The sequence below is a fragment of the Hylobates moloch genome, unplaced genomic scaffold, assembly GCF_009828535.3.
Source record: "Hylobates moloch isolate HMO894 unplaced genomic scaffold, HMol_V3 SCAFFOLD_11, whole genome shotgun sequence".
Lineage (NCBI taxonomy): Eukaryota > Metazoa > Chordata > Mammalia > Primates > Hylobatidae > Hylobates > Hylobates moloch.
Genome location: NW_026652286.1, coordinates 20,728,981 through 20,747,915, shown reverse-complemented (window position 1 = coordinate 20,747,915; position 18,935 = coordinate 20,728,981). Strand labels below are relative to the sequence as shown.

General features: G+C 38.4%; 1 protein-coding gene across 8 annotated transcripts in view; it reads left to right on the top strand.

Annotated features, from left to right (window-relative positions):
- The window catches only part of BBOX1 (gamma-butyrobetaine hydroxylase 1), a 480,949-nt gene that overhangs the window by 362,163 nt on the left and 99,851 nt on the right, over positions 1-18,935 (top strand). For 2 of the 8 annotated variants that reach the window (XM_032166379.2, XM_032166380.2), the window contains exon 1: positions 12,314-12,577. The exons of 5 other annotated variants lie outside the window; for them this stretch is intronic. The gene's annotated coding sequence lies outside the window, so the exon portion shown is untranslated. Of the gene's footprint in view, positions 1-12,313; positions 12,578-12,899; positions 13,159-18,935 lie in introns of those variants that run through there. One more of the 8 variants, XM_032166381.2, reaches the window with a different exon arrangement.

The following is an 18,935-nucleotide window of genomic DNA, read 5'->3' as shown; positions in this document are numbered from 1 at the left end:
ACAAAAGCGCAGAAGAAAGGCAGATTCTCTTTCTCTCCCTCTCTGTCTCTCTCTCCTTACTTGAGTTGGGGCATCCTTCTTCTGCTGTTCTTGGACATCAGAGTTCCTGGTTCTTGGGCCTTCAGACTCAGATTTACACCAACACCACCCCTCACTCCGTGCCACCCCAGTTCTCAGATCTTCAGCCTCAGACTGGGAGGATGTCATTGACTTCCCTGGTTCTTAGACCTTCAAAGTTGTACTAAATTATACCACTAGCTTTCCTGCTTCTCCAGGTTGCAGATTGCGTATTATAGACGTCTCAACCTTCATGATTGTGTGAGCCAATTTCCATAATAAATCTCCATATACATATATATATTCACCATATTGATAGGCATTAGGTTGCTTACCTTTTCAAGTTTTTTTAACTCATAGAGTGCTGTAATAAACATCATTTTGCATACACGATTATGCATATGAAAAATGATTTCTATAAACCAGAAAACTAGAAGAGCGACTTCTGGGCCAATATTTTATTTTATATATATATATATATATATATATCTGTATATCTTATTGTCTACATATATGTATACAATATATATACCTGTATATATATGATATATAATATATATCATATTTATATATATAAGATCTGTATATCATATATATATAAGATCTGTATATCATATATAAGATCTGTATATCTTATATATATAAGATCTGTATATCTTATATATATATAAGATCTGTATATCTGTAGATCTTATATATATATATAAGATCCGTAGATCTTATAAGATCTGTATGTCTTATATATATATAAGATCTGTGTATCATATATATATATATCTGTATATCTTATTGGCTCTGTTTCTTTGAAGAACCCTGACTAATAAACTGTCTAAATTCCTTGGAAAAAATATTCTAACTTTTTATGTCAACACTATTTACATCTCCACCTACTGGATATAAGAGCACCTGTTTCGCCATGCCTTTCTAAGTCTGGCCTTAACAGTGTTTTACAATTTTACCTGGGTGACAGAGCCAGACTCCGTCTCAAAAAAAAAAAAAAAAAAAAAAAAAATTTACCTAACTGACAAGTAAAAAATAGAATTTCATTGTTTTAATATCAGCAGTTTAAAACGGTGAGGTAGTCCTATGTGCGCACTTGAAAAGGTTTCCACAATAAAAGCAAAATAACAAGCATAAAACTGTACGTATCATGATCTCATTTCTTATTACACACACAAATTTATACATGGCTCATGTACACGTGTGTGTGTATGTGTATGTAGACATACTTTTATGTAAGTCTATATACACACTAAAAATCTGAAAAGATAGTCCCCAAATTGTTACTGTCATTATCCCTGATAAATTAGTTTGGGGACAGAGGATTGAGGAGAAAACTAATTGTGTACTTTATATACTTCTGTATTGTTTAAAATTTTATGATCATGTAATACTTTGTAACAAAAGAAAGTGATAGAAATAGAAATACTTCTTTAAGTATAAAACAAAGATCTTCATTATCTGGAATTATATAGTCATCATCTCCATTTAATAATTTCTCTTATTTCCAACCTTATTGAGATAAATAAATTGCTATATTCACGAGGTGTCACAATTGATGTGTACCTGGCATTTGTGAGTAGTGTTATTTAACTTAATAATATCAAATGCGGCAAGTTATAAATTTAAAAGATTATCAACATCATTTACTGATAAGGCAGCTAATAAGAATCATCTTATGAATTAAAGAGAGATGAAATAAAAAGAAAACCTCATGCTGCATGTATCTGTGACTGAGCTCATGGAAGTAACCAAGCAATGTTAATGTACTATAAAACAAATGAGTTCCAGATTTCCATTTGTATTTCAGAAGGCGTTAAGTCTCAGAGATCTGTGTTTATCATTTTTTAAAGCCATTAATGGGCCAGCCTTTTAAGTAATTTATTGGGAGAGCAAAACAACTTTTTCCCATTGAAATGTTTTCATATCTTCAGCTTATCTATCTAAAAGCATCTCAAAATTTAAAAATCACTTCCACATTTGCAAATCAAGTACATATGTCTGGATGAAGCATTTTTTTGGGGCTTTTGATATGCAACATGATATATTTTCAAGTAGGAAAAAATAAATAGTATTTTAAGGAATTGAGATTTGGCTAGCCAAATAATGAACCCACAAATTATTGTTTTTAAAATGCTTTATGTAGAGTGTGCTAACTCTCTTCTCCCACTGTTCAAATCACACAGTGAGTAGAGTCAGGAGTTGCCGTCTCTGTGCCAACAATGCAATCAGAGCCTGGGCAGCTAATTGAAAAATGATCATGAAAAAAATGAATGTTATAGAAGGCTTTACAACTAGGAACAAATAAAAAGGATTGTAAATACATCTGGATATGGAAGAAATGTGAGATTTAGAATACAGCTTCAAGTAAGCAAAAGACATTAATATACTCTCCCAAATATATACAAGTTTGCCTACAGAATTGCATGCATTGGACCGTGTTGTTGTAGAGATTTCAGTGTAGCATATATTTTCTTCCAGTCACATTCTGAATTCATTTTCTACAGCATATTGTCAAATATTATATCCATTTGCCCAGTCATATGTTGAAGTCTTTGATTGAGGTATTTAGCAAATACCTCAGAAGTAGAAAAATGCCTGGAGAACGCTTCACTTGCTAAACAACAAATCAGCCAACAGAATTATCTGTTACTTTATAGAAGTAACTTGATTGTTTACAAGCAGAAAAGATTCATATAGGAGATAGAAGAAGATAGCAAGGAAAGTTCCCTTGGGTCTCACTAGGTTTCCTAGAATTGCCGAGACATGTTTAACCTTCTGGATCACTTGAACCTTTGCTTTGAGACTCAGAAGACACTAATTAATTTCAAGGTGAATCTGTAGGATTCAGACCAATGTTACAGTGTTGATTTGGGCACCATTTGATAATCATAAGAAGGTATCAGTTTATATCATCAAATTCATAGGTAACATTTATTCTGTCCCATTTCCAAAATTTTGAGTTAACCTCAGCCACCATCAGTTTGTTACACATCTTTTTCTTTTTTTCCTTTTCTTTTCTTCTTCTTTTTTTTTTTTTTTTCAGAGTCTTGCTCTGTCACCCAGGCTGGAGTGCAGTGGCAAGATCTCGGCTCACTGCACTGCAACCTCTGCCTCCCAGGTTCAAGCAATTCTCCTGCCTCAGCCTCCTGAATAACTGGGATTACAGGCATGCACCTCCATGCCTGGCTAAATTTTTTTTGTATTTTTAGTAGAGACAGGGTTTCACCATGTTGTCCAGGCTGGTCTTGAATTCCTGGCCTCAAGTGATCTGCCCACCTCAGCCTCCCAAAGTGCTGGGATAATAGGCATGAGCCACCATGACTGGCCTGTTACACATCTTTCTGAATGTAAACATTCTAAACACTAACTTTTGGAGGTGCTAGAATTGGCTGAACTCTACATCATTATTCATGAATAAAGCTATTTGTTACAATACGTGCTTGACATAACTTTAGTCAACACTACAGAAAATCCCCTGCTTTGTGTTCAACAAGTTCTTGAAGGCATACAAGGGTTTGCATATCTAAAACCAAATCTGCATTATACATTACTGGGTATTCTGGAGGGTAAAAGTTAAAAATAACTGAGGACAGGGATAGCCCTTGGAAAGAAGTATGAAGAAAAAAATTTCTGTCTTCTTTTTTGTTTGTTTCTTGTTTTTTTGTTTGTTTGTTTGTTTTTTATAGAGACAGGGTCTCATTCTGTTGCCTAGGCTGGTCTTGAACTACTGGCCTCAAGCAATCCTCTTGCCTCGGCTTCCCAAAGTGTCAGGATTACACGCATGTGCCACTGCAAGTCACTGTCTTTTGAGACTCCTCAACTTTCCCTCTTATGCATTTTAGTCGAATCCAAGAGTAGATGTTGCTCCCCTCTTTTCATGTGCTACTATCCCCTGCATGATTTGATACCTGCCGGTCTCTCCAACTTCCTCTCCTCCCATTTGCCCCTTTATCACTATGTGCGTTCACAGTGGCCTGCCTGTTCCTCAGATGCACCAAGCTGATCCTTGACCCGAACATTTTTCCACTGCCCTTTTCCCTGCATGGAATGTTTTCATTCTCTCTCTAGCCCTGCCGTTCTCTCTACCTGGAATGTTTTTACCTTCTTCCAAAGGCTGACTTCCACACCATTCAAGTCTCAGCTTCACCATTTTCTTCATTTTGAAAAAAGCTTTCTCTGACCAACATAACTAATATACTTTTATCAAATTTCTCTCCATCCTATTATACCACTAAAATTAACTTATCAATTAATTTACTCATTGTCTGTATTCCTTAACAGAATAAAAGCTCCTTAAGAAACATCTTGAGGAATTTATAGTGGACTAGACATGCTCATTGAATAAGTGAGTAAGTGACTGTTATAGTCAATTTAGTCTCCTCACTTTTACATAATAATGAAAAGCTCAGGTTTTAAAATCAAAGTTCATTTGAATCCTAGCCTCTTTAATTATTAGCTTAGTAAACTTAGGCAAGTTACTTAACTTCTCTAAGCTTTAGTTTCATCATCTGTAAAGTGGAAATGATAGTATCATTGGGTTTTGTGAATATTAAATAAAGTACAGCATAAAACATTGACTGACATGTCTGCCCTGCAAGAAATATTCAATAAACATTGGGACAAAAGAATCCTTCACTCGAAGGATATTTGCATATGAAAAGATCTCAGAAAGAGTCTAAATTTTAACCAGGAGATTCTGTGCCTGGTTACCATAGGTGTACTTTGTTTAGGCAGAGAGAACACATGGACACAGGAATGGGAACATCACACACCGGGGCCTGTTGTGGGGTCGGGGGAGGGTGGAGGGATAGCATTAGGAGATATACCTAATGCTAAATGACGAGTTAATGGGTGCAGCACACCAACATGGCACATGTATACATATGTAACAAACCTGCACGTTGTGCGCATGTACCCTAAAACTTAAAGTATAATAAAAAAAGAAAAAAAAAAGAAGAGAACTAGCACTCCTCACGTTACACTTTGAGGATAACATTACTGATGGAGAAGCAAGCAGGAACTATCTGTTGCAGAGTGAGAGATGGTGAGAGAGGTCAGATTTTGCCAAGAAAAGGTCACTTGGCTGGTGAGTAGAAGGTCTTAACCAGTAGCATTTCCTGGATGAATTTACCACAATCAAGTATTAGCCATGGAGGTCGAGAAAATATCAGTCTCCGAAGGCTGCTAACACTGAGACTGCCTCGCAATGTCCAAACTGAAGCATATGGACAAAAGGCCATTTGTTGAATTATAGTAAAAACCCTAACTTTCCAATGTCAAATATTTATACTAGCCTGAGCAGTCCATTCTTTTCTTTTAAGAAAAAAAAGAACCATGAAAATCAGATTTTGTTGCAAAAATGGTTTTGGCAAGGGAAATGATTTGTAGATCTCAAATGTTATTGGATACATGCTGTAGAGACTAATACATCCATCTGTACTGCCAAATCCTCGAGCTGGCACCAGAGGGATGCTCCCAGCTTTCTTCCTCTAACTCTTGCTTGTCAATGTTTCTTCACATTTCAACTAATCCATTCCCTAGATATCTTAATATCATTTATCTTCCAGTGGCTTGAGTCTTACTAACTCAGCCAGGTGATAGCATGTTCTCTAGGATGGGAGAAACTTTTCAGCTACTCAGTTACATAATAATTTTCTAGATAACTTTCTACATTTCCCACGATTGTATTTTCAAACACCCTATTTTTTTTCCTTTTTATTTTTTATTTTTTTGATGGAGTCTCACTCTGTCGCCCAGGCTGGAGTGCAGTGGTGCGATCTCGGCTCACTGCAACCTCTGCCTCCTGGGTTCAAGTGATTCTCCTGCCTCAGCCTCTCAAGTAGCTGAGAATACAGGCGCTTGCCACCAGGCCCAGCTAATTTTTTGTATTTTTAGTAGAGACGGTGTTTCACCATGTTGGCCAAGCTGGTCTCGAACTCCTGACCTCATGATTCACCCACCTCGTTTTTAAGGTCTTATGCCTTAGTGTATTCCATGTTTACTATCTAAGTTTATGTGTTAACACATTTGAAAATTGTCAACGACTGTAAGGGTAATAAGGATTTGCAAGTATTTTGACTGTTCAAAAATCTTCAAGTTTTCTTCCTCCCAAGAGCACAGAAGGTTTGCAGTCCCTACCTCCTTGAAGGGATGCATGGCCATTGACTTGCTAGACTAATAAAATGAGTGGAAATGATATGTGGCACTTGCAGGTGGCAGTCTTTAAATTCCAGGCATGATTGGCCATGCTTGCTTTCTCTCTGCCACAGCATTGGGTGATGGTCCAGGCAGTAGAGGTGACATAGGTTGGATGTTTGTCCCCTCCAAATCTCATGTTAAAATGTGATCCCCAAATGTTGTAGGTGAGCCCTAGTGGGAAGTGCTTGGGTCATGGGAGCAGATCCCCCATGAGGGTGTTGGTACCATCCCTGCAGCAATGAATGAGTTCTCGATCTATCAGTTCACATGAGAGCTGGTTATTTTTAAAAGCCTGGCATTTCCCTTTCTTCCTCTACCACCATGTGACAAACCCACTCCCCCTTCACCTTCTGCCATGAGTAAAAGCTTGCTGAGGTCTTCACCAAAAGCAGGTGCTGGTACTGTGCTTCTTGTACAGTCTGTAGAACCATGAGCCAAAATAGACCTCTTTTCTTTATAAATTACCCAGCCTCGGGTATTCCTCTGTAGCAACACAAAAGGGACTAATACAAGAGGCTTCATCAATTTTAATCCCCAAGCTCATGGAGTAGATCCCCCTGGTGACTCATGATGAGCATGTCATGTATTTGAGAAATACCTTTCCTTTGTCTTAAGCCACTAAGCTTTTGCAGTTATTTATTTACATACCATGGCTTAACTCATTACAACTAATATAAAGATGAAAACTTCTAGACCATCCTCTGATGATATCCATTTTTATTTTAGTTTAGAATTATCTCATGTTCATCATCTATAAAATAAGATTAGTGTGTAAGAAAGTGTGTAAGGGCTTCCAAGTTGCAAATTACTATATACTTCTAAATTTACTGATTATTTCCCTAGGCTCTGACTTTAAGTTGATGTCCATATTGACAAAGCTATGTTTTCATTCAGTAGCCTGTTCTGATGCATTTTCAATACATTTGTGATCTGATCATAGGACTCTCCTTTTGGGAGATCTTTTTGAAAACGGACTCCTTTTTGTTGGTACAAAGGAAAACTGTAGACAAGACCTTTGCTAATTTTCCTAGGGATTTGAGCTTATAGAAACAGGAGTCAGCAAAAGTGACTTTTTCTTAGTAATTGGTAGGTTAAAAAAAAAAAGCTATTTGTAGCACTATGAAGTAAAAAATTAAAAAAAAAAAGAAAAAGAAAGAAAGTCTAGCTGCTGAAAAAATATTGAGGAGGGAGAAAATGGCTCATTAGGGCATGTAACAACACTGAAATACTTTAGGAGAAAGAAAAAGTCCTCACCAGAGTTAAAACATCTGCTATTCGAAATTATTGAGAAAAGAGCAATGCTTATACTGTGTATAAATTACCAACCAATGGAATATGTTCACGGGTGACAACTGTTTCAAATATAAATTACCATTCATCATTAAGCATTATTCAATTAGCCAAGCAAATGAGAGAGAGAATGCCACTGAATCTTGTACACATCTTTATTTCTCATGTGTTCACTTTGAAAACTCAAGACATTCTTCACTGAGGGCAACATATGGAATGACTAAATCTCAAGTATTAATTCAAAGCCATTTTTCTCTCCACTATCCCAGGATACAAAATGCAGCTGAGAGCAAAGTCCGAATACAAAACACAGGCTTTCTTTCCCTAGGCTCAGATAACACACATGCAGCCAAATGGAATTTTACCAAACTTTCTAAAATGAGTAACACTGTGTGAGCACTGTTCCCTTGGGAACTTTATGAAAATGAGATATCTATCACAAAGGGTTCTCCAAGAAAAAAAAATCCTTCAAAAATGGGCATTTGTCATGACCTAAAAAGAAATGCAGAAAATTACAAACACCTAAGAATAGTTTAAACTAAAAAAACTTGAATTTTCCCTAAATATGATAATAAAAAAAGAACTTAAAATTTATTGAATGTCTAGTCTAGTACTCATTCTTTCAACAACATTTATTGGTTGTATATAAGATGCCAAGAACCATGCTAGATGCTTTCACATGAACTGTCTCATTTAGTCAAGAACTCTGTAAAGTACATATTAATTTATAGATGAATGTCTTGCCCATAGTCACACAACTAACAGAGTCTTTTATGTGAGAAGTATTTAAGGGACTCTACTACATGCTGGCACTTTCCTTTCTTTCTTTTTTTTTTTTTCAAGATGGAGTTTCACTCTTGTTGCCCAGGCTGGAGTGCAGTGGCACAATCTCGGCTCACTGCAACCTCCGCCTCCCGGGTTCAAGCAATTCTCCTGCCTCAGCCTCCCGAATAGGTGGGATTACAGGCATGCACCACCATGCCTGGCTAATTTTGTATTTTTAGTAGAAACAGGGTTTCTCCATGTTGGTCAGGCTGGTCTCGAGCTCCCAATCTCAGGTGATCCGCCCACCTCAGCCTCCCAAAGTGCTGGGATTACAGGCGTGAGCCACTATGCCTGTTGCCATGCTGGTACTTTCCTGTGCCCTAAAGCCCATCATTAACATTTGGGGGACCCAGGATGAGCATACAAATTGAGGTCCCTACACCAGATGTCTAAATGTTTAAAATTATAAACACTGGTGTGCTGGAGCCAGGTATTACAGGCCATAGGCCTCTCTTCCCAAATTAAGATTTATTAACGTTGTACTGGTAGCTTGAAATCAGCCATGGTGGGAATATTTAGACCATGGTAAATGGCAGACACTACAAATTGTCTTTTTGTTTGTTTGTTGTCTCTGGTTTATCTTCAGAGAGCCTCTTTTTAAGCACTTACAAGCACAACACTGCTTATAACAACCTAACCTTTGAATAAAATATGTTCTACTCTTCATTTTTAAAAATATACCTTCATCGTTACATGGAAGGCCAAGTTTGAATTTAGTCCCAGATTCCTTACTGTTCCACACCAGAATTTGGCAGAGAAGAGAGAGTCATTCCCCAGAACTCTGGCCCCTCACCTGCAGCATGAGGCCCTAGCTCTCTTCACTTCTCATCACATCCCAAGTTTCATCATGCACTGGGAAGGAGTTCATGGGAACCCCTGTGGACACTCCAGCACACACTTCGAAGCTTCGTCTATCTGTGTACCACATACACATAGAAAGAGCTGCCCTAGATCATCCCTTTGGGCCTAGGGGCATACACACCAGGGGCACAGAACAACCTCAGTTGACTAGATGAAGGGAGAGAATACTCACAGATTCTGGAAGCACACACAAGTCTTTAAAGGTCTGAAATTTCAGCATTATCTAGGAAAGAAGGATGGTATAGGCTCTGGGTGAGTCCCTTCTTCTTACCGATAAATCACCCCTTGGAGAGTGGTGCAGATGGAGGAAGGCTCAGACAGAGCTCCTGCAAGCTCATCCATGTTGTCACAAATGATAAGATTTCCTTCTTTTTCAGGCTGAATAGAATTCCATTAGACACATACACACGCACACACACACACACAAACACACACACACAACATATTTTCTTTATCCATTCATCTGTCATCTGTCGATGAGCCCAGGTTGATTCCCTTTATTGATTGTTGTGAACAATGCTGTAATGACATTGGTCTAGGCAATGGTTTTTTGTATATGACCCCAAACACAGGCAACAAAAGCACAAATAAATGAGGTGGCATTAAAACAAAAAGCTTTTGCACAACCAAAGCAACAGTCAACAGGGTGAAAAGATAATCTATGGAATGGGAAAAAATATTTGTAAACTATCCATCTGACAAAGAGTATCCAAAATATATAAGAAATACTCAACAGCAAACAATTCAATAGAAAAAAAATCTGATAAGAAATAGACAAAGGATCTGAATAGACATTTCTCAAAAGAAGACATACAAATGTCCAAAAGATATATGAAAAAATGTTCAAATCACTAATCATCATGGAAATGTAAATTAAAACTCAACCTACAATGAGAAACTACGTTACACTGTTAGAATGGCTTTCATCAAAAAGACAACAGATGAGTACTGAAGAGAATGTAGAGAAAAGGGAATCTCTGTACACTAATATGGTTTGGCTCTGTGTCCCCACCCAAATCTCATCTCGAATTGTAATCCCCATAATCCCCACATCTCAAGGGAAGGATCTGGTGGGGGGTGATTGGATCATGGGAGTGGTTTCCCCCATACTGTTCTTGTCATAGTGAGTGAGTTCTCACGGATGTGATGGTTTTATAAGAGGTTCTTCTCCCTTCATTCATTTGCTCTCTCTTGCCTGCCACCATCTAAGACATGCCTTTGCTTCTCTCTTGCCTTCTGCCATGATTGTAAGTTTCCTGAGGCCTCCCCAGACATGCAGAACGATGAGTCAGTAAACTTGTTAAACTACCCAGTCTCAGGTATGTCTTTATAGCAGTCTGAGAGTAGACTAATACACACACTGTTGCTGGAAATATAAATTGGTACAACCGTTATGGAAAACAGTATGGTGGTTCCTCAGAAAATTAAAAACAGAACTATCATATGATCCTGCAATCCCACCTCTGGATACATATCCAAAGGATATAAAATAAGTATGTCAAAGAGATAGTTGCACTCCCATGTTCATTTAAGAAGCTTCTTACAGTGGAGAGCAGAGTTTTGATTATTTGCCTATTTGTGAGAATCGATTCTTTATGTGCAAGTCTTTAAACTTTATTAACAGATTGACTTGTTGGTTTATTTGTTGTTTGTTTTATTTAATCATTCCATTAGAAACCATGTATATCCGGCACATTCTTGTCAGCAACTTTCTTAAAGCTGAAACAGAATTTGTCTAATTTATTCCAGTAATTGTTACTAAAGTACAAAGTGTAAAGGAAAAATTAATTGTGTGTATTTCTGTGATGTCATGAATTATTAAAATATAATTATCTGATTGCTTTTGGCATACTTATAACTTCAGTTACCGTGGGTTTAAGATGCTGGTCACATTTATGAGGGCACCCACATATGCACACCCTCCTCTCATACATGGAAAACAAAACCTGCTGTTGTTTTCACTGGCCAGTAGGTGTCAGTAATTTGACCTGGAGACTTAGGGGAAGAAAAGAGGAAAGTGGAAAAGAGGTTCCTTTCTTCAGATGCAGGGAAACAGTTTAAATTTTATTGTTAAAGGATCTGACAAGGCATCGTTTAGGGAGGGGTTGCTGACATTCTGGAAGGGGAGATTTCCCATAAAGGAGGCCACCAGACAGTTGGGCTGCATTTTCTCTCTCTGTGGCTACCTCTTGTTCTTTTTTGACTGAGTCTCACTCACAGCCTTGTGAATCCTTCGGGCAAGAAGCAACAAGTTGCAGGCTGCTTCTACATCTGCCTAGGAAGGGGGGTGTTAGGTGGGAGGAGGGCAGAGGACTCATGCATCTCTCTCCTGGACCTTAGTTTCCACCTGCAGACTTTCTTTTAATGTAATCTAGACTGTTAGGACCTAGGACCTGAGACCAGTCCAACAAGGTCTCCCCCTGCACTGGGCACTCTCCAAGCATATGCCTGGCAGTCAGGCTCTGAATCTTGGCATGCTGCCTATTCTGGCCTTTCCCTTTTGTTGCCCTAAGGGCTGTGTGTTGTGAATCAAATCACTGGGCAACCAAGTACCTTCAAAAAAGCCCCAAGCTCTCTGGAAACTACCGTGTATTCCAGCCAAAATTGCAGAGAAAGGAGGGCATCAAGCTTAGGGGACCAATCCCCGTCTTTCTACCAGTCCCTTATAACTACTAAATCTCCATTTAAAGAGGCTTATATTGGAATACTCTGTTGACAAGTAGATACCATTTCACCTCTGCTAGGGTGAGTGCTGGCAGCTGCTTCCTGTTAAATGCACTTCTCAATGCCTGTGCCCTAAGTGAGTTGTGCAATAAATGAGCTGTCATTCTGAACAGGTGGGAAAGAAGTGAACTGCTTGTTCACTTGCTGCTGTTGCCACTGCTGGTCCAGAAATAGAAGGCAAGACAGGTGAGAACTGTTTTTCCTTCTGTCAGGAAAGATTCTAAACTGAGGTAATGTTTTGCATTGAGTCCTGGGGTTTTGTGGTTTTGGGAACCAACAGTAGTCAAAGTATTTTCTCTTGGTAACTGCTTCCCCTCTAGGCCATAAAGGCTCCTTTCTTTAAAAAAAAAAAAAGCACAAAAAAACAAAGACAAAAAAACCTCCAAGCTCCCTTCAGTAGTTGCTACACCTTCAGATTGAGACATCCTTCCTCATTTACAAACTTCAGCTGTGTCTGGGGGAGGGGCCACAGTGAAACTGCCAGGAGCAAAAAGGCTTCCAAGAAAAAGTACCACATCAGACTGGAAACTGGGGACAGATCATTCCTGGGATGTGACGGTCACCAGAAGGCTCCCTCTCCAAAGGATTTAAGGACCAAAGCTGACAGTTTCTTTACTTGGTAAGTTTTGGGTGGTTTGCTGTGTAAAGCATATCTGAGAACAGGTATGATTGAGCTCAACTTCCTTTTCTCCTTATTGGAAGGGTTTGTGAATTCAAGTCTGTGGACTGAGGTGGTGGGGAGCATCCAATTAGAACTCCATTCACATGTAGCTCACAGTCATGTGGGCTGTGCTGGGGATGGTCCGCATTTAGAATAGGCTTGGTTTTGGAATGCAGTGGATCTGATTGCTTCTTGGCAGCTTCTCTTTCCCAATTATGTTTGGCTTAGTAATTTGGATAGTCAAATTACTTTACAATCCCTAAGCTGATCCAGAAAATATACAGAGGAGACAGAGAGAATGCTGTCTAAAAAGAGACTGGGGATGGGGCAAGGAGGATTCTGGTTGGATTTTCAAAATGTTCTCTGAATAATCCACGACCCATCCCGAAGAACGGTGACTGCATATGATACCCTGGCTCTTTGTTAAGCTCAAAAAGCTGATTATAACATGCCTCTTTAAAATGCTGGCCAATTAAAGCCATTGTGCACATCTTCAATTGTTTTGTTCCCTTAACGAAGCTCAAGAAGGTATATTACAGGTATGGATTTGATTAAAAACATAAGGTTTCTCATAATGAATATATGTTCTGGTTCAAATAATTTAGAAATTTTCCTAAAATCTAAACCCAGTACTTTGCATTACATCAGAAAACAAAGACTTGATAATTTGAGTTCCAATCTGAACGTGGTGATTCCACTAAAGGGAAGCTAAAGTTTTCCTTTGTATAACTTACAAATGAAGTGTTTGCATGAAATTTAATGCCTTAAGCAAGACAGGCAGAATTGTGAACCTATTTCAGAGAATGGACTAGTTTTTCTAATGGCATTATTTTTGTTGTTATTGTTGCTGAGATAGGGTCTCGCTCTGTCATCCAGGCTGGAATGCAGTGATGCAGTCACAGCTCACTGTAACCTCAAACTCTTGGGTTCAAGCGATCCTCCTGTCTTAACCTCCCAAGTAACTCAGAGTACAGGTATGCACCACCATGCCTGCCTAATTTTTTTTTTGTAGACATGGGGGTCTCACTTTGTTGTCCAGGCTGGTCTCAAATTCCTGGCCTCAAACAATCCTTCTGCTCCGGCCTCCCAAAGTGCTGGGATTATAGGCTACTCTACCTGGCTTCTAATTGCTTTATAGAATTCATTATTCACATGAGAATGTATTCACAAATTGCTAAGTATCTCAGCCACTTGTTAAACCAAGTTTAAAAATAATAATAATAACCATTTTACAATTTTAAAAAGATTTCAAGTTGAAGAACCTTAGGTAGCAGGTATCTTGAGTAGAGTATGTATGTATTCAAATCATGTTAAAGTGTAGGCACTACAAATATTGTCTGGTCAACCTCCACCTTACCAAGTAAAAATTAATTGATTTTATTATTTAAAGGTTAAAATATAAAATGATAACAATGTAGTTAAGCGTTCATGTAATGTCTAAAAAACTTCTTGCCCTTTCTCTCCAAAGCTGAAATGTCAATGTCAGATGGTGAGGTTAATTAACACACAACAATCTTAAGATGTAGCTACTAATATTTTTTTTTTTTTTTTTGAGATGGAGTCTGGCTCTGTCGCCCAGGGTGGAGTGCAGTGGTGAGATCTCGGCTCACTGCAAGCTCCGCCTCCCGGGTTCACGCCATTCTCCTGCCTCAGCCACTGGAGTAGCTGGGACTACAGGCGCCTGCCATCACGCCTGGCTAATTTTTTGTATTTTTAGTAGAGACAGGGTTTCACCGTGTTATCTAGGGTGGTCTCGATCTCCTGACCTCGTGATCCGCCTGCCTCAGCCTCCCAAAGTGTTGGGATTACAGGCGTGAGCCACCGTGCCTGGCCCTAATTTTTTTTTAAGTTATACTTTAAGTGCTGGGGTACATGTGCAGAATGTGCAGGTTTGGGGTACATGTGAAGAATGTGCAGGTTTGGGGTACATGTGCAGAATGTGCAGGTTTGGGGTACATGTGCGGAATGTGCAGGTATACACGTGCCATGGTGGTTTGCTGCACCCATCAACCCGTCATCTACGTTGAATACCCTTTCTTTCTTTCTCTTGACTGATTGCCCTAGTATTTCTTCTAATGCTCTCCCTCCCCTAGCCCCTACCCCCCGACAGGCCCTAGTGTGTGATATTCCCCTCCCTGTGTCCATGTGTTCTCATTGTTCAAGTCCCACTTATGAGTGAGAACATGCGGTATTTGGTCTTCTGTTCTTGTGATAGTTTGCTGAGAATGATGGTTTCCAGCTTCATCCATGTCCCTGCAAAGGACATGAACTCATCCTTTTTTATGACTGGATAGTATTCCATGGTGCATATGTGCCACATTTTCTTTATCCAGTCTATCATTGATGAGCATTTGGGTTGGTTCCAAGTCTTTGCTATCGTGAACAGTGCCGGAATAAATACACATGTGCACGTGTTATTATAGTAGAATGATTTATAATCCTTTGGGTATATACCCAGTAATGGGATTGCTGGGTCAAATGGTATTTCTGGTTCTAGATCTTTGAGGAGTCACCACACTGTCTTCCACGATGTTTGAACTAATTTACAATCCCACCAACAGTGTAAAAGTGTTCCTATCTCTCCACATCCTCTCTAGCATCTGTTGTTTCCTGACTTTTTAATGATCGCCATTCTAACTGGCATGAGATGATATCTCATTGTGGTTTTGATTTGCATTTCTCTAATGACCAGTGATGATGAGCTTTTTTTCGTATGTTTGTTGGCTGCATAAATGTCTTCTTTTGAGAAGTTTCTGTTTATATCCTTTGCTCACTTTTTGATAGGGTTGTTTGTTTTTTTTCTTGTAAATTTGTTGAAGTTCTTGGTAGATTCTGGATATTAGCCCTTTGTCAGATGGATAGATTGCAAAAATTTTCTCCCATTCTGTAGGTTGCCCGTTCACTCTGATGATAGTTCTGCTGTGCAGAAGCTCTTTAGTTTAATTAGATCTCATTTGTCAATTTGAGCTTTTGTTGCCCTTGCTTTTGGTGTTTTAGTCATGAAGTCTTTGCCCATGCCTATGTCCTGAATGGTATTGCCTAGGTTTTCCTCTAGGGTTTTTATGGTTTTAGGTCTTTCATTTAAGTCTTTAATCCATCTTTAGTTTATTTTTGGATAAGGTGTAAGAAATGGATCCAGTTTCAGCTTTCTATATATGGCTAACCTGTTTTCCCAACACCATTTATTAAATAGGAAATCCTTTCCCCATTGCTTGCTTTTGTCAGATTTGTCAAAGATCAGATGGTTGTAGATGTGTGGCATTATTTCTGAGGCCTCTGTTCTGTTCCATTGGTCTATCTATCTGTTTTTGTACCAGTATCATGCTGTTTTGGTTACTGTAGCCTTGCAGTATAGTCTGAAGTCAGGCAGCATGATGCCTCCAGCTTTGTCTTTTTGCTTAGGATTGTCTTGGCTATGTGGGCTATTTTTGGTTCCATGTGAACTTTAAAGTAGTTTTTTCCAATTCTGTGAAGAAAGTCAGTGATAGCTTGATGGGGATAGCATTGAATCTATAAATTACTTTGGGCAGTATGGCCATTTTCATGATATTGATTCTTCCTATCTATGAGCATGGAATGTTTTTGCATTGTTTGTGTCCTCTCTTATTTCCTTGAGCAGTGGTTTGTAGTTCTCCTTGAAAAGGTCCTTCACATCCCTTCTATGTTGGAGTCCTAGATATTTCATTCTTTTTGTAGCAATTGTGAATGGGAGTTCACTCATGATTTGGGTCTCTGTTTGTCTGTTATTTGTATATAGGAATACTTGTGATTTTTGCACATTGATTTTGTATTCCAAGACTTTGCTGAAGTTGTTTATTAGCTTAAGGAGATTTTGGGCTGAGATGATGGGGTTTTCTAAATGTACAATCATGTCATCTGCAAACAGAGACAATTTGACTTCCTCTTTTCCTAATTGAATACCCTTTCTTTCTTTCTCTTGACTGATTGCCCTGGCCAGAACTTCCAATACTATGTTGAATAGTAGTGGTGTCAGAAGGCATCCTAGTCTTGTGCCAGTTTTCAAAGGGAATGCTTCTAGTTTTTGCCCATTCAGTATGATATCGGCTGTGGGTTTGTCATAAGTAGCTCTTATTATTTTGAGATATATTCCTTCAATATCTAGTTTATTGAGAGTTTTTAGCATGAAGAGCTGTTGAATTTTGTTGAAGGCCTTTTCTGCATCTATTGAGATAATTATGGGGTTTTGGTCATTGATTCTGTTTATGTGATGGATTACATTCATTGATTTGCATGTGTTGAACCAGCCTTGCATCCCCAGATGAAGCCGACTTGATCATTTTGAATAAGCTTTTTGATGTGCTGCTGGATTTGGTTTGCCAGTATTTTATTGAGAATTTTTGCACCAAAGTTGATCAGGGATATTGGCCTGAAATTTTCTTTTTTTGTTGTTTATTTGCCAGGTTTTGGTGTTAGGATGATGCTGGCCTCATAAAATGAGTTAGGGAGGATTCCCTCTTTTTCTATTGTTTGGAATAGTTTTAGAAGGAATGGTACCAGCTCCTCTTTGTACCACTGGTAGAATTAGACTGTGAATCCGTCTGGTCCTGGACTTTCTTTGGTTTGTATGCTGTTAATTGCTGCCTCAATTTCAGAACGTGTTATTGGTCTATTCAGGGATTTGACTTCTTCCTGGTTTAGACTCGGTATGGTGTATATGTCCAGGAACTTACCATTTCTTCTAGATTTTCTAGTTTATTTGTGTAGAGGTGTTTACAGTATTTTCTGATGGTAGTTTGTATTTCTGTGCAATTGGTGGTGATATCCCCTTTATCATTTTTTATTGTGTCTATTTGATTCTTCTCTCTTTTCTTCTTTATTAATCTGGCTAGCGGTCTATCTATTTTGTTGATTTTTTCAAAAAACTGACTCCTGGATTCATTGACTTTTTGAAGGGTTTTTCGTGTCTCTATCTCCTTCAGTTCTGCTCTGATCTTAGTTATTTCTTGCCTTCTGCTAGCTTTTGAATGTGTTTCCTCATGCTTCTGTAGTTCCTTTAATTGTGATGTTAGGGTGTCGAATTTAGATCTTTCCTGCTTTCTCTTGTGGGCATTTAGCGCTATAAATTTCCCTCTACACACTGCTTTAAATGTGTCACAGAGATTCTGGTACGTTGTATCTTTGTTCTCATTGGTTTCAAAGAACATGTTTATTTCTGCCTTATTTCGTTATTTACCCAGTAGTCATTCAGGAGTATATTCAGTTTCCATGTAGTTGAGCAGTTTTGAGGGAGTTTCTTAATCCTGAGTTCTAATTTGATTGCATTGTGGTCTGAGAGACTGTTTGTTACGATTTCCATTCTTTTGCATTTGCTGAGGAGTGTTTTACTTCCAATATGTGGTCGATTTTAGACTAAGTGCAATGTGGTGCTGAGAAGAATGTATATATAGTCTGTTGATTTGTGGTGGAGAGTTCTGTAGATGTCTATTAGGTCCACTTGGTGGTCCAGAGCTGAGTTCAAGTCCTGGATATCCTTGCTACTAATTTTAATAGTACATTTTTTTGTAAATTGAAAACATTACTTAGAAAATTATTCAGCCATAAATTTTCCATGATGGAATAGCATGTCAAAATTCCTATTTCCTTTGCATTCACATCAGTTACTTTCCTTCTCCAGGCTTAAGGTTGTCTGTATGATGGAGGTGATAGCACTGGTCTTAGAGGGTTTTCTAGGGGATTAAGGTATCAGCTGAGTGGTTAGAACATAATTGCTGCATAAATGGTTTGACACACACCTTGCACATATATATCTGTACAATTTGCATGTTTCTTTTATTCTGATCATTTTTTTATCCTACCACCTAGAGGGAGGAAGTCAAACATATTAGTGCATCCTGCTGTATTATAGCAGATTTGATAGCTTACCTTGAGGAAGAGAAGATGAAAATTAACAGATACTGATGTTTGCTAACATAGGTCTATGCTGGTCTTGTTTTCCATTTACTAAAAACACTCAAGAAATAACAGCCTTTTATTCTGAGGGATAAGTAATTTAGTAGATAAATCAGCCTTCTCAGGTACATATTAATCTACTACAATTTTAATTTTATGTATAATAACTATAAAGTTTCTGCATCTGCTTCCTGTGAATTCCCTCCAAAGCCTATGATTGAAATTAGTTGTAATTAATGTTTGAAGAACTTTTGCAATTTCTTTTATGAGAACTTGAAAAGTATCACTTAATACATATAAACTTGGCTGGCAAATCCAGGTTTGGGGCAACCTCTCTCACTAACCAGCAGTGTGAGCTTGGACAAATCACACCCAACATTTCTGAGCTTCCATTTTCCCTGCATGT